The 15,341-nt window shown below is 29.0% G+C and overlaps 1 protein-coding gene across 2 annotated transcripts in view; it reads right to left on the bottom strand.

Annotated features, from left to right (window-relative positions):
* The window catches only part of LOC129971406 (uncharacterized), a 97,156-nt gene that overhangs the window by 52,799 nt on the left and 29,016 nt on the right, over positions 1–15,341 (bottom strand). The window contains exon 1 of one of the 2 annotated variants that reach the window (XM_056085152.1): positions 10,936–11,185. The exons of the other annotated variant lie outside the window; for it this stretch is intronic. The gene's annotated coding sequence lies outside the window, so the exon portion shown is untranslated. Of the gene's footprint in view, positions 1–10,935; positions 11,186–15,341 lie in introns of those variants that run through there. 2 annotated transcript variants of the gene reach the window in all.

Genomic DNA, 15,341 nt, shown 5'->3' with positions numbered 1-15,341 from the left:
TGTTTTCCGTTTCCGAGAAAAGAATAGGAAATAATAATAATACAAAAAAAAAAAAATGCTGGTGGATGAAGCTGGTACAGGGTAGACAAAAACCATTTTGTTATTTAGTCTAGACACGATCTACGTAATAATATACCTGTGTGCGACTTTTGCGAAGGTTTCCTGGAAAATTCATGCTCTCATGCTTATTCAGAATCGGAAAGAATTTGCGTTCATTGAATTTATAAAATCTTTTCGAAATTGCTTTCTTAGATTTTCTTCATGATTAGTGTTTTAAAGTAATTATATTGAATACAGTAGAACAGACGAATTTGAATTTGACAATAATTAGAATTCTTTCTGTTCTCTTGAACTTTCAATTAAAACAATTTTAATTGTATTTTAATTGTTGTTTTATAATTTGAATTCATTTTAGTTAAAATCAAAAATTGTAAAAAAATAAAATTAAAAAAAAGGTTTTTATATTTGAATTAAATGAGTTCTATCTTGTACAATCAACCAACGCAAGTAAACAATTCTTCGAAGTGTTTTATTTATTTTCTACTTTTTTCTATACAATTTCTATTTTCAATACCATAATACGAAATATTGTATATTTTCTATTTAATACATCTTTTTTCTAATTTTTTTTTCAATTAAAATGCAATAGAAATACTTCATTTAAAAAAAATCCTTCCTCAAATTGGATGCCAAAAACACTGTCCATTTTGAATTTTTATTATTCAAAGTGCTGTTTAGTAAAAGTATTTTTTGTGTTAGTAGAATTACAAACACATTTATTAAAATTATCTTTATGATTTTTAAGAATTTTCAATAATTACTTTATTTATTAATATTTAGTATTTATTAAAACCCTAAACATTATAAATAAATTTTAACTTTCGTTTTTATATAAAAATTGACATTTTCTCTCACTGTACTCATTTACTGGTCCTTTTTTTAATTCGAAGTTTTATATATATCAAATTTTTACTGCGGTCATGCCATCGTCAAATTTCATATCTGAATTAAATTTATGTATTTAGAATTCAATATAAAATAAAGGTTAAATTTATCTACGCACCTTACCACACCTGAAATTAAGCACAGAATTTTGGGAAGTCAGTTTTATATAAAGTTTTATAATGAAAATATTTGCTAAAATGGTGCTTTTCTTATTTTCTTTAGAGACAACAATGAATTATTGCCATGGCACTCCATAAGAAATGTTGATGCATAATTCAAGAAAACAATTTCAGCTATATTGTATTAGATGATTTTCATAGGCGTGTCCGCAGGAATATTCTGCTAAGGATGGAGATCAAAGCCCATCTGTGACTATCAGAATTCTTTTTTCTTTTCTTTTGACAGTATTTTAGATTGGATAACTGACTGAAAATGCTTTTAAACCAAATATAATGAGGTGCCTTTTTCAAAAGTAAAAAATTGTGAGAAAAAAAAAACAAGTCTAAAAAAGAAAAATACATAAGCTCGTGCTTGAAAAGTTGCATCAAGTCCAAATACTTTGAGTAAACTAAATATGGCTAACTAGATATGATACTTGAATTCTAATTCTTTCTTATTCTGAGGTTTGTAAAAAAAAAAAATTCGTTTCAACTTAAAATAACAACAAAAAAAATACTTTTGTTTAACCAAAATAAATTTTAGTTGATTTCATTTTAATTGAGCTGTAAATTAAAAAAATCTTCAGTTTTTGACATAATGAGTACAAAGTTACATTCATTGTTCAAATATCAAGAGATCACATATTTATAAAATAAAAATATAAAATTAAATAAAAAAATAAAGAAAATAACGGCTAAAAAATTTTTTTAAAAAAAGAAAAAAATGAAAATGAGTAACCATGGCCATTTAAGGTAAGAAGTGAAAATCAAATTTAGAAAAATGGAGAATTTTATTCAAGAACTTTAATATTATATTAGAAACTTTCACTTGGTGAATTAACATTGAGAGTATAAAAAATTAATTTCACTAAATGAAATAATTTAAATAATGAAGAATTATAAATTATACTAAAAGTATCGTAAAAACAATAAATTTACAAGACCATTTCCTTAGTAGAGAAAAGCAATTTCTTTCATATAAAATAAATGTATAATCTTTATTTCCCATTTTTTTAAGCTTTTTGGCTTTTTTATAGTATTTCATTTATTAAATCTGCAAAAATATGTAAATACATGCAATATAATAATTTTTCAATATGCTTTCAAACAAATATTTTAATTCCAGACCTGATACGTTTGAAATCAATTGATTGAAGCTAATATTAATAGTTTGGCTTCATAAAACTGTATTTTGAAAAATGAAATTCAATCAACTATCAAGTGAAACAAACTACATACTATTTTCTTTATTCTTAAAATTAATTTTAAAATCTTTAATAAAATAAATTGTTGAACTATATTTGACTATTCTCCGTTTAAATTGTTTTCATATATAAATTTTCTAATTTAATTTTATAGTCCAGTGATGATCCTTTTCTGAATGCATCAAATATTATGTTACTTGTTTAACCTGTAGGTAATCACATCGAGTATCTTAATCATCTTAATTCTCGGCTTCCTTAACAGCTCATAATACTACAATTACCAATAGAATAAGGCAGCAACGCACATATCTTTGTAATAGAATTAATTATAAAAGGTAGTAGCAAAGAATTTCAACTAGCTCATAAATTCATGCGGTAATTTTCTTTCCACCAAAAAGGAGAAACCGCGGTTACAAGGCCTCCTGTAAACCGGATGTTCCTCCTAGGATATTTTATGATCCAGTAAAATCTAATTAAGGAATTAAAGGAGTGCCATAAAGTAACTTTTATTTCTACGCACTCAAAGCAATAAAAATCACTTCAGCACGAGAGTTCGAGAACTGAGATAACAGCAACTGGAATTCAGTCAGTGTGAATTCGGAACAGAGAAAATACGATTTAAGAAAATATGAATGTAGAATATACCTTTTCAAGTTGATACTGCAGTTATTCGATGTTATTTTGATCGCTTCACAATTAGTAAAGAATGAATGCAATGGATTAAGCGATAATCCAATAATAATGCCTTTCTTGATTTGCTTTTAATAAAAAAATATTTTATAATATATTTCAAGTTGATATTTCAATTATTCGGTGTTACTTTGACAGTTTTACAAGTAGTAAAGAATTAATGTAATGGATTATTCGATAATGCAATTATAATGCATTTCTTGATTTGCTTTTAGTAAAAGATATTTTATATCATATTTCTATATACATAAGAAAGTGAAATATGAGAAAATATGAATATCCGAAACGTCAAAATATGAACTTCTTTTGTTATGCCTTTAGTCTTTTTTCAAAGAATAAAAGGCAAACTATTCGCAACATGCGTCAGAAAATTTGATGCCAAAGAAATAAGCGGAAAACTCTTAACGTAAGACAAATAAACGCTATAAGGAAAATTATTTTAAAAAGTATAGAACAATTTTGTTTGACGTTCTAAAGTTTCGCCAAGAACAGTTAATCTCCAATAGTCAGACATAAAATACATTAAAATTTATCCTTAAATAAATAAATAAATAAACATAAATAAATTTGTTTATCTGTCAGAAAATTTTTTCATTGCAATTCACTTTATTTAACAGGCAACCGTATTTAACTTCTTAAAGTTCGGTCAATCTTCATAAAAATAAATTAACAATACAATATAGCGTCAACAATACAATATAGCGTCATATCATGTTTCACAACTTAATGCTTGGCTGAGTTCAAGTTTCTAATTGAACAATTATCATTAGAAGAAAGTAAAGTCGGCCCCCATTCGTTTAACGATAGCCATTATTGCTGCTATAAGTTGATTTGGATGTTATGCCATTAATAATTCATACTCTTAAGAATTTAATCTCTTTGGCATTTGTATTGCCAATCACAAAATAAAACGAAAGTAGCAAGTATCATTGTAGAAGCACACTTATTTATACACTTGTAGCATTAGCCAATAAACTTAGTTCGTCTGGAACGCCTCATGAATAATAGAAATTCTAGTAAAAAGAAATTTTGTTGAGAAAAGAAGTGGAGAAATTCAGAATTTTAAAAAATGGGCAGGTAATCACTGACTAATGAAAATATGTATAAACATATTTTCGTCAGAGGGCAAAAAACTAGGCATCAGTTGAATGAAGAGGAAGTAAATCTGCAAGTAATCTTCTATTTTGGGGACTTCGAGGTGGCTTTAAACAATTTGAATCAACTAATTTATCGATCCTTCAAGGAAAACAGTCGTGAACGAAGCTTTCAACTGAAAAAATTCCTTTGCAACAAAAGGATTCGATTTCAGTTGAATATCGTCTGCCGTCAGGAAACGTATAACAAAACAAAATTGTCAGAGCAACGCAGTAGGTTATTTTTCGCTTGAGAAAGTAAAAGGCGGTGAAAGCGGATTTGATGCTTGAAGAAACGAATTTCTGAAAGAAAGACAATGATAGGAAGAAACGGTTAAATAGCATTTTCACGCAGCTTGGAGCAATGAACATTGTTTAGTGCAATTTCTGTAAGAGGAAATCACCCAAAATTGAATATTAAATTTCTTGCACGACTACGTGAAATGCAATAATTTTCGAAGACTTACATCGAAGCACTTCATAAAGGTTACGTTTGATGCAGATTTAAAACGTAACAAAGCAAGGCCAATTTTACCACTGATTCTGTTAATATAATAAAATTTATATTTTATTAAGCATTTTAGTGAAATATGGATCCTTAAGATGCAAGCTAATGAATATTACTAACTTGTTTGCGATATTAAAATGTTCAGTTTATCTAAATAAAAAATTTTTACACCAGATTTGTTACATTCAGATATATTATTAATAGATAAGAAAGTGAATATTCTAGTAACTAATTGTAAGGGCTCCTAGTACTATTTCTTAACAGCCACTTGTTGTTTTTATTTTGAAATCTAACAAAAGTTGAATATGTCAATTCATCTAAGTAAGAAAATTCGTAAAATCATTATTAATAAATATTCGTAAACTTAACTATGCTATTTTATCTCAGCAAGTCAAATGAAAATACCCAATCGTCAATAACTGAATTGAATGTTTAGCCAGTGAATAGTACAAAAATAATAAGAAAATAGAATTTCCAGATATAATTCAGAGTTTCGTTACACTAGAAACAAAGTAGTTATCCAATTATAGACTCCGATATACTTTATTTATGCAAAATGAAAATAAACGCTATCTTTTAAATTTGGAAATATAAAAAAAAAAACAAATATTTTTTCCAGTTCTTTATTAAGCTTTATTTTCTAGGAAAGCAGAGTATAAAAATAAAAAACAAAACAAATTTTATTTATTTACTCAATTTATGCGACAAGATCTACAGACAGATTTGAAATATTTAAAATTACATATATTTACTTATTTATTATTGCCCCATGAACGTTGAATTATTTTAAACTAAATTTACACTTTAACTGAACTTAGAAATACATATGACAAAAAAAATTCAGTTTTTTTTTCTCTATCACTTGCTATAAATTCAACAGAAGCAATTTTATTAAAATAGATATATATAATTGTTTAAGAATGAATGGTTCGTAATTTTGTAAAAATATCCTCTTGTATTTTACATATTTCATATAATTATTATCTAAGATTATTCTAAATATATTCTATTCACAAAAAGTCTTAGCCTTCTTTTTATTCTATGTGATTTTATTTTATTTTCTTATGTGTCTAAAATGTTTTATTTCTTTTGACAAGTTTATTTGCAGACTTTGTTTTTTTCCTTCTAAAAAAGAATGTTTCATGCATAAAATTTGATAAGCAGATCTAATGTATTAACAGAAAAATTCATTTTGTTGCATTCCAGGATTTTGAAAATTTTAGAAGTTATTAGAATTATATATGCTCTAATCCATGGTACGAAATTAACTTAAATTTTCTAGATCCGAATCAGATTAAAATTTAAATTGATGCCAAGGTTTGTTAACGAATTTACTGTATGGTGACATAAATAAAAGTTTAAAAAAAGGAAGAGAACGAATAACGGAATAATATTTTGTCTAAACTTAACAAAAACTCCTCAATCATTAAAACGTCAAAATTAAAGTTTAATTCGAACACAAAAATATTTCTTGGATTATCTTTCCTCTTTCATAAACTTGTTCTTGAATTTATAGCAAACGATATTTTGTAGAAAATTAGAAGTGTAATAATTTTTTTGTCCTTCATTATGGAAATAATTACAGCGATACAGATGCATCGAACAGTTTTTCCTCAACATTTTCCTGTTGCACAACTGCCAAAAGACACACGTAATCCTTTTTCATTTATCCTTGAACAAGAGATGGAAAAGAGGGGGATTATATTCTTATCCTCGTTTACGTCCGACAAACCTTTCACTTAGCATCTCCGTCCAGAGCGCGTATCACGCGCTTTTCGTGTCTCGCCACATCACTATGCAGATAGCGCTGACGAAAGGATTACATGACACCTCCGACAGTGGGTCAATTTTTTTTCGGGCAAAGTTCAGATTTCATTCTTTTTTTTTATTCGCTTTTGTTCATTAAAGCATTCAAAGATAAAAAGAAATGCACAAATAAAATAGCTTTTATATTAATACAACGGCCTTCCGCCTCTGATAGATAACAGTGGTAATAAGATACTGTGTAAAAAAAAAATGTTTTAAAAGACGGGAAATGTCCATATGTGAAAGGTTGGCCATTACGTTAAAAGGGCAAATATTTCCAGACGGCCTTGGCGCTTTTAATGGCTTCGACTTCTGTTTCACTGAATAATCCTTTTCAGTTTAACACGTATAACAGAGGCAAACGCTTTCAGTCTGCCTTTTGTGAATCGTCGCCCATCGTTAGCATGTTATTTAATAGGAAAATTTGAGTCGCGAAGTAAAAAGAGAAATGACGACACGAGTGGATAGATATGGGAAATTTGTCGAGGAAATTCATTGTGAAGATTATTTCATTACTTTTATCGCTATGAAATATGGATAGAGAAAATATTGTTATTACACAAAATTTCGATCTGTAATTTCTCGTAGTGGGCCTCCCTGAATTCGGAGAAAAAAAAAACTTTGAAATTATATCTGTCTGTCGATCTGACTGTGATCTAATTTTATAATTTAAAAGTAAAGTTATAATGTCAATGAATTTATTATCTGAATAGTAATATACTGAATGCAAAGATCAAAATTCTAATATTTGGAAACAGTCAGGAACTGGAATAAACTAGAAAAAAGAATTTAAGTGTGTGGTGTTCAGGGCTGGCCACCTGGGGGGTGAAGCGGATGCAATGCACCGGGGCCCCGCGATGGAGGGAGCCCTAACATGTTGGAGAACTAAAATAATGTTATGAATAATAATATCGATATGGAAAGAAGAGAGGAAGAAATTTAACTGGAACAATCGACGGGTTTTGAAATATACGAAGTTTACAAATGTATTACAATCTGATGCAAGTGTGCAACATATTATAAATATAATGGTCATTTACCACATCTACTAGGTTAAATTGCATATATTATTTTGATAATTCATATTATAAAATGTTTAATATTGTTAGATTTAATTATGTCCATGCCAAGGAAATATCTCTCTGGGTGTCAAAAAAGAAAATTAACAGAAAAGGAAAAAGAATAAAAGCTAAATTTCGAGAAGTCACAAGTAGATCTGTTTCCATGTCAGTGAAGTCATTCTGCCAATAATATTGTTTCTGCTTCAAAAGTTGCAATTCAAGCTCCAACTGGAGAAGAAAGTTCCACACAAACTGTGCAATCTTGCAATGAAAACATAGAAACAAGCTTAAATGCATTTTCTGTACTAAGAATCGATAAAAAAAATTATAATTATTCTGAAGTAATTAATAGCAAAAACAAAATCAAGTAATAAATAAACGCGCCATAGTATTATATATTCTGCTTGTAATTTTTTTTCTTTTTACTTTATAAAAAATTTAGAGCCCCAAATGGTTTCTTGCACTCACGTCCCTTTATAGAGAAGGCCGGTTCTAGTGGTGCTTACATTAAAATTGAAGATATCTATCAAATTCTGGACGAAATCCTTAACAGAAAGTCTTATCTGTTTGATCTTCCGAGTGCATGAGAACATAGTAACTCGAAGACTTAGTAATCTAATCTATATAGATGAAATGTGGCATGTAAATTTACACAAAAATAATAGAAACATATAAGTGTTTTGTATCAAATCCGTCAAAGGGTTGATTGTTTGTTAGTCTGTCAAATCATGGATATGCGAAATCAGTAACTCAGAAATGCAAAAACTAGATGAATAAACATCAATATGGCAAATACGAATCCTAGTTTTAGATCCTATTAGCTAAAGGAAAGAAGTTCGAATGCTTCTTTGATTTACTTCAGCGCAATACATTACATAAAGCGTAGGAAACAGTGCACGTTACAAGATGTTTGAGATGATAAACTAATACTAATATCTTTTACAAATCGCTTTTTTTTTCTGTAAGAAAGTATAAAAAAGAAGAAAAGAAAATAACCGCGAAATTATTTATAAAAATAAATATTAAAGGAACTTAGTGATCAAATTATAAAATATTGCACCCCGAATTCCCCCCCCCCTCTGAAGTGAGGGTGCAGAAGTATGTTCCACACTTATCGCAATCGATGATATATTTAAAACGTTTAAACTATTTCTCTGGCATTCTCATTAAACTCCCTTGTCCTTGCTTGTTTTTAAAAGTATATTAAAAGTTAGAGGAGGAGGTGAACGAAACTAAAAAAAAGGTAGAAATTGTTATTTACTTGATGAAAATTACTTTTTTGTGAAATATTTCAAATAGTCACTGATAAACTGATATTTCTGCTTAGTCATTTTTTCAATATAAACAACATCGTCCAAATAATACAAGTATCCCCTAAGTTCAACTGTATAGGATCGATTCAAATAATTTGAAAATACACCAACAAACAGCATTTCTCTTTCGATATTACAAATACTTTAACCGTTTCGGCTCACTTTTGCAAGATTAAAATTTTAAATCCCATGTAAAAATAGTTCTTCCTGCGATACCCCATGCAAAAGTAATATTTACCTAATAGGCATGAAGTTCGATCTCAGAAATATAAAAGTAATATCTTTAGTAATGCCATCATAAAATCACTAGCAGTATATTTTCTATGGCTTTATTTTTAAAAATTATGAGTTTGCAATTATTTAAAAGCAAAGTATACATGGGAATTGCTTTTAAGAAATAAAACGTTTTAGTGCAACACTTACAAAGAAATGATGTATTTGTCTATAAATCGAAAACATATAATTTTTGTTTCAAAGAGTGTTTAACTCGCACATACCGATTCTTGCAGTTTTAATATACATCTAATACATAACATGGATACGCCTCATTAACATATTTTATCAGTACGATACACATTACTTTTTTTATTCATTTTAAAGTTGCACAGAAATTAGTAGAGCATATATTATTCATTAGTTGTTTTAAGATTAGAATAATTAGATTTACCCATTTAAAAGCAGATTAAAATGAATGAGTCGCGTTTAAGCTAATTCAGCATTGTTTTGCAATGTAATTAGAGAAATCTATTTTAGCAAAAAAAAAAACAATGAAGCGGATTATTTAGATATAATTACATAAACAAGAACCAGCGCAATACATAAACACACACAAATCCGGCTTTATTAAACAGAAGTTTTTTTCCTGTCTAAGGAAAGCAGAAGAAAAAGAAAAAAAAAAGTGGAAAGCCAAAAATAAAAAAAATATTAAAAAAAGGGGAGGGGGGGATTTTCTTAACAAGCCATATTGTTGGGGAAACACGCGCCGGCAACGTTTTCTACACAGCTGTATGGCACAGATGTTCGCGGGCTTTTAAAGGCCAGCCCACAGAAGCCTTTATACATGATGCCAAAAGGCAAATTAAAAAAGAAAAAAATAATAAAAATCCAGACTAAACATTTGGTCTCTATTGAACACAAAAAACAAAAAGTCATTTTGTGTCATTTTATCATTTCTTGATGTTTTAACTGAAATTTCAGTGCAAGGTCATTAGATGATAACCAACAAATAAACCAAAGATAATATGAAAAAATGTTTTTAAGTCATCAAATCACAAATAAATGAACCAATAGAGTTCATTCACAGCATTAAGTTTCCATGATTAAGTTAGAAATAATTCCGTAAATTTCATTCATATAATAATATTGTCTGTAAAAAGGCGGAAAACAACATTCAAATCTTTTTATAATAGTCGACAGTTTTTTGCACGCACATCACTATTTTGTAATTTTTTTGGATTTCTGAAAGTAAATTTCAAATAACAGGGTCAGCTTTTCAGGTTTAATTACAAACCTGAAAAATAATAAGTAATAAATAAACAGCCGCATCTGCGCGAACAAATAAAATTTCTTGAAAAAATAGCAAACATTCATTATTTCCATTTACATATCGTTTTTAAAGCCTACCAGCAATATAAAACTGAAATAGGAACAATTTTTAAAAATTCATTTTATTTGTGTATAAAAAGGAACATTTTTTTTACTTTAACTGCTGCCTACTTTTTAATTTTTAATTTACAATTCGTCATTTTAAATAATACGAAGTTTTCTGATAATTTCTGAAAAAGTTATTTCTAGATGGTTACTCGCAAGGACCGCAAAATCAGTTGCATCAGTCGGTTAACTACTAATTAAATTTTGAAAATATTAAAACAGCGTTTTTTCATTGAGGTTAGGAATAGTGAAATTATATATACAAAAATTTTAGAGCTCTTTCCTACCAAGAAAAGAAATTTCAAACCTCAAATTTCGTCATTATCTACATGAAACAAATCAAGTTAATAAAGGGCAAGTTCCCTCTACAACATTAAATTAATTTCACCATTAAAAATATTAAAGAAAATTATTATTAATTATCCAAACAATAAAAAAAAATTATTCATTCCAAAAATTGTCTTACCTTTAGTGAAAACTTCCTTTCCATAAAGCGCAGAATGTTTGCATTAAAGTGGCTGCTAAATATATCCCGGGTTATTCAAACACGCAGAGCACCCTCCATCCTCTTCGATCGCCGAGAGCACACTGAAAGAACTGCCTCATCCCGATCCCTCATCACTTCTAACAAACCTCTTCGAACGTTATCAGGGCAGCTGCCAAACTGATGCCATTGACGAATCGAACCCCACGCTTCCTGTCATGCTCTGACAACACACCGGAACGCGCGCCTCAACGCATCAAAGGGCAGGTAACGGAACAAAACAATCAAGGGAATAATACAAAAGAGAAAAAAGTTGCGTCATATGGATACATAGCGGGTGTTGTTGAGATCGTTTTAATTCAAATTTTCGAAGTTGGTTTCAAACCCGCGAGCTACGGGTTAAGAAGAGGCGCGACGAACCGAAGAGGTTCTTTTTCAGTTTTAGCTGCCGGCGGTCTCCGTTTATCGTTTGGTGACGAATGAGCTTTAATCAAATGTCTCCAAAGGCGATTAGTTTGTGAATATCTCGTTAGAACACATTTTAAAAAGTAGTTCACCGGATATAAAATTATTTTTTTATTTTATTTTTCTATTCTCTTTGTCGCTTCAGTAGTAACTGATGATGTTTTCTTAACGATTCAATAAATATACATATACACTGTTTTCAAAAGTACTAAGGAAATTAAAGAAATACTATATTAACTAAAATATTAAATGCGTGAACATGTTCTTACAGAAGAGATAAATAGATCAGATAGTCAGTAAACAGCAAGGACAATAATTATATTCGTATTTTAAATATTCGCTTTCATCAGAACGAGAATGATGTAGTATTACAATCAATACAGATTATCTTTTCTCTGTTTTAAAAAAGTATAATGGAACTTTGAATGTAGTCCAGTATCATTTTTCAAAAGTCATTATTTCAAACAAGCTATCTCTAAATTAGACCAACAATTTAAGATTACAAAAAGAAAAGAAAAAAATCAAGTGTACTAATCGCACCATAACAAGCAATGAGACACAAAAACAAGCGCCGACTATCTTCTGTTTAAGAAGTATGATGATCTATTTTTCAACAAACAAAGCGACCTTTCAATGAGCTACTGGCCATTCATTAAGAAGCTTGAACTCATTATGGGGAGAATCCTCAGGAGCTAATTCTCACCTAACTGCGGCTTCTGTAAAACAGAGGTCCCGTTTTTGTTTGTACACGCACGATCATTGGTTTAACATCGCAAACGATCTCTATTCTTTCTCTATCAATGAGCGCAATCTTGGGAACACTCCACCTGGTGGAAGAATTGAGTTTAAACAGAAATAGGAATGACGAACATTGTGAATCACGTTGGTTGTAAGAAATTCGATTGGCATTGTTTGGAATTTAGAACACATTCGTAGAAATATACTGTTCCAAAAAGGAGTTAGAGATATTATTAAGATGGAAATCACTTGGAAAGCGGTTTGAAACAAAACCTAAGAAAGCCGAAAAGAATTTCTTCATTGTTTTACGGAAAAAGTATTTCACTTCCGTTCAATAAAATGAAACAAAAAAAAAAAAATAAAAAAAGTACTTGCATAAACTGAAAAATTATTTTTAAAAATCTAAATACTCCGAATCTACAATATTTCAAAAAAAAAAAAATGTATATATATAGAGAGATGTAGGTAGAAAAACGTAAATCTTAAAAGCGAAAATAATTATATGTTTGGAACAATGTTGATTGTTAAGAATGGATGAAAAAAAATTAAAAAAATTTTTGTCATAAAGAAACAATGCATTCAAAAATATACATTGAACATTTATCTGCAATGAAAATTCTAAATATAGAATAATACAATATCAGATCTTTATAATTTATCTTCCATCGAGCATCTTAAAGGCTTATTAACTCTAAAGTTAATTCATTACTTAATAACGCTTGTTTTATAGTTGTAAGAATTTTGTAATCGTTTCTTATCATTCATTTCCACATTTATTAACATTCTTAAATTTTATACTATGCCGTTATTTGTTCTGATTGACTATAGAATATGTTAATAATTTTCGAGTTCTTAGCTGTAAATTAATATACTAATTCAGCTAAAAATAATTTTTTTCCACAATAAATTCCATCCAAGATTCGTTGTATTTTTTCAAGGAGCATTGGTAAAATACTTTTTATATATATAAAAATACAAATTGGTTAAGGGAAGAAAACTTTAATGAAATTTGTTGATATGAAAACAGAAATCACAGAAAAAAGATGGCCAATAAAAGAACATCATTTCTAAAGAGAGACGATAAGAAAGTGAACTGCAAGGAGTCGGATAACTAAAACTGAAACGCAAAAGTGACCGACGGTTCTATAAATGGAAAGAGGAGAGTCTGGGTCAGCGGGTCCAGAAACTTCTTGCCGAGAGTAACCTTGATTTCTTTGAATTCCCGAGACAACTCACCCCACCTTAGTGAACTTGTACCTCGAATCTAGGTTAAGTCGAGGATGATGTATGAGGAGGCAGAATCGATTCCCGCTCGTTTAAAATTGAAGGGCAAAAAAGAAATGGAATCCAATGAGCCACGCTTTCAATACTTTGCTTACACAAAGGTAATGTTTTTCACTTTTTTCGTAAGGTCTAAATCTAATAATTCGAAAGAAAACTTAATAAATTTTATTCGATTAAATTTTAGTTCTTTTCAGTTTTTAAATGGCCTTCACTCTTCTTAATTGAGTCCATGAATCGAGGAAAAAATCTTAAAGATCGTCCCTGAGTTCTTGGATCGATCACAGCGTGGAACTGCTCACTCGCTAACAGGACTTATTGTTATTATCACTTATGGGTATCTGTATTGGATTATGAATCTGTATGGAATGTTAATAAATTAATTAATTAACAGTTCGAATTGCAAACATTTAAGCATAAGATTTTTGTATTCAAATAAAGCACAATCTCGGATAAGGAATCTCATCATGCACAGATTCTTCAACTCCTTATCATTATTCTTGAAAATGCAAGTTGTTTATGTATGCATTATTGTTATTACATACAAATAATGGTTATTAAAAATTATCTATTATTCTGCAGAGAAATAAACTTCTGTTTAAATAGTATACACCTGGTATATGGTATATAATTCACTATGACTTGCTTATTATTCATTTTTTTCCCTATAACTTTGATTCTTTACATCTGTCATGCAGAATTATATTTCGAAAATAGCTCATCTTTTTCTAAAATAAGGAGTCGGGGGAAAAAAGTTGTAAAGACTCATAACTTTTTAAATAATTTCATGAATTCACTCATCAGACACTAATTCTGACAAATAATCACGAAAATAGATTAAAAATAATACCCATCAGTCTTAAGAATACAAAAATATGCATACAATACTAGTATATACGCAAAGATAAGACGCTAGAATATAAACAAGGTGAGCAATGTCCATCTTATAGCAAAAATGAGTTAATACAATATTTTTTTTGCACACATTATATTTATACATTGTTGAAATATTTCTTTCTTGTTGTTGAAATTTAAAACCATTTTCGTGCAATATATTTGCAGTGAGAGCAAATGCTTTTTTTATGCAACAGAATAAAATCCAAACTAATGCAATAATTATTGGCACTAGTAGATAATAATTATTGGCTTTTTTGTATTTTGGGCCTCTAGTAGATATCAATTGACATCTCACAAAAATCTTTGGCATGTCGTTGATTGCTTAATGTATATTTCAGATAGCGAATAGCGTCAACAGATTATTTTTTAAATCAATCATGAATTGTTATTTAGATATTAACTTATATGGGGGGAGGACCAAATAAAAATCTTACATATGCATGAATTAACAAAACACTATACCAACTATACTTTTAAATTCTTTCTCGGATTTTATATATTTTTAACTCCTTGCACTTGTATATACAGGTTAACTGCCGTTGTGGAGGATGCATCGTCTTCGCATTCTTGTTGGATAATGATTATTATAAAAGCCATGCAACAGAAAAAACTTTCATATTAATTTTTAGAAATTACAACAAATCTACAACTATTTTTGAGATTTCAAAGCACTAAAAGGAAATCTTTATATTTAAATTAGTATACTAATGAATCTCATTACTTTCAGAGCGAAGCTTAGAAAACTGAATATTCCAAACTCTTTACCAAAGCTTTTGTTTTAAAAATATAAATTCACTGAGCAAAGAATCAGAATTGAAAGCTAAAATAAAATGAGCAACAAAATAAATTCAAGCAAATAGCGATTGAAATTAGGTTTCATTAATACTAGCAAAATTACAGAGCAGAATTTAGCTTTTTCCTTTCACTAATAAATGTAAAATTTAAAACCCACATAAGAGGAGTCTTCCACCATAGAGAAGATATTACATACCAGAATATATTCTACT

Source organism: Argiope bruennichi, chromosome 1 (genome assembly GCF_947563725.1).
Source record: "Argiope bruennichi chromosome 1, qqArgBrue1.1, whole genome shotgun sequence".
NCBI lineage: Eukaryota > Metazoa > Arthropoda > Arachnida > Araneae > Araneidae > Argiope > Argiope bruennichi.
Note: the sequence above shows the minus strand (reverse complement) of the source record. Positions and strands in the feature narration are given on the sequence as shown.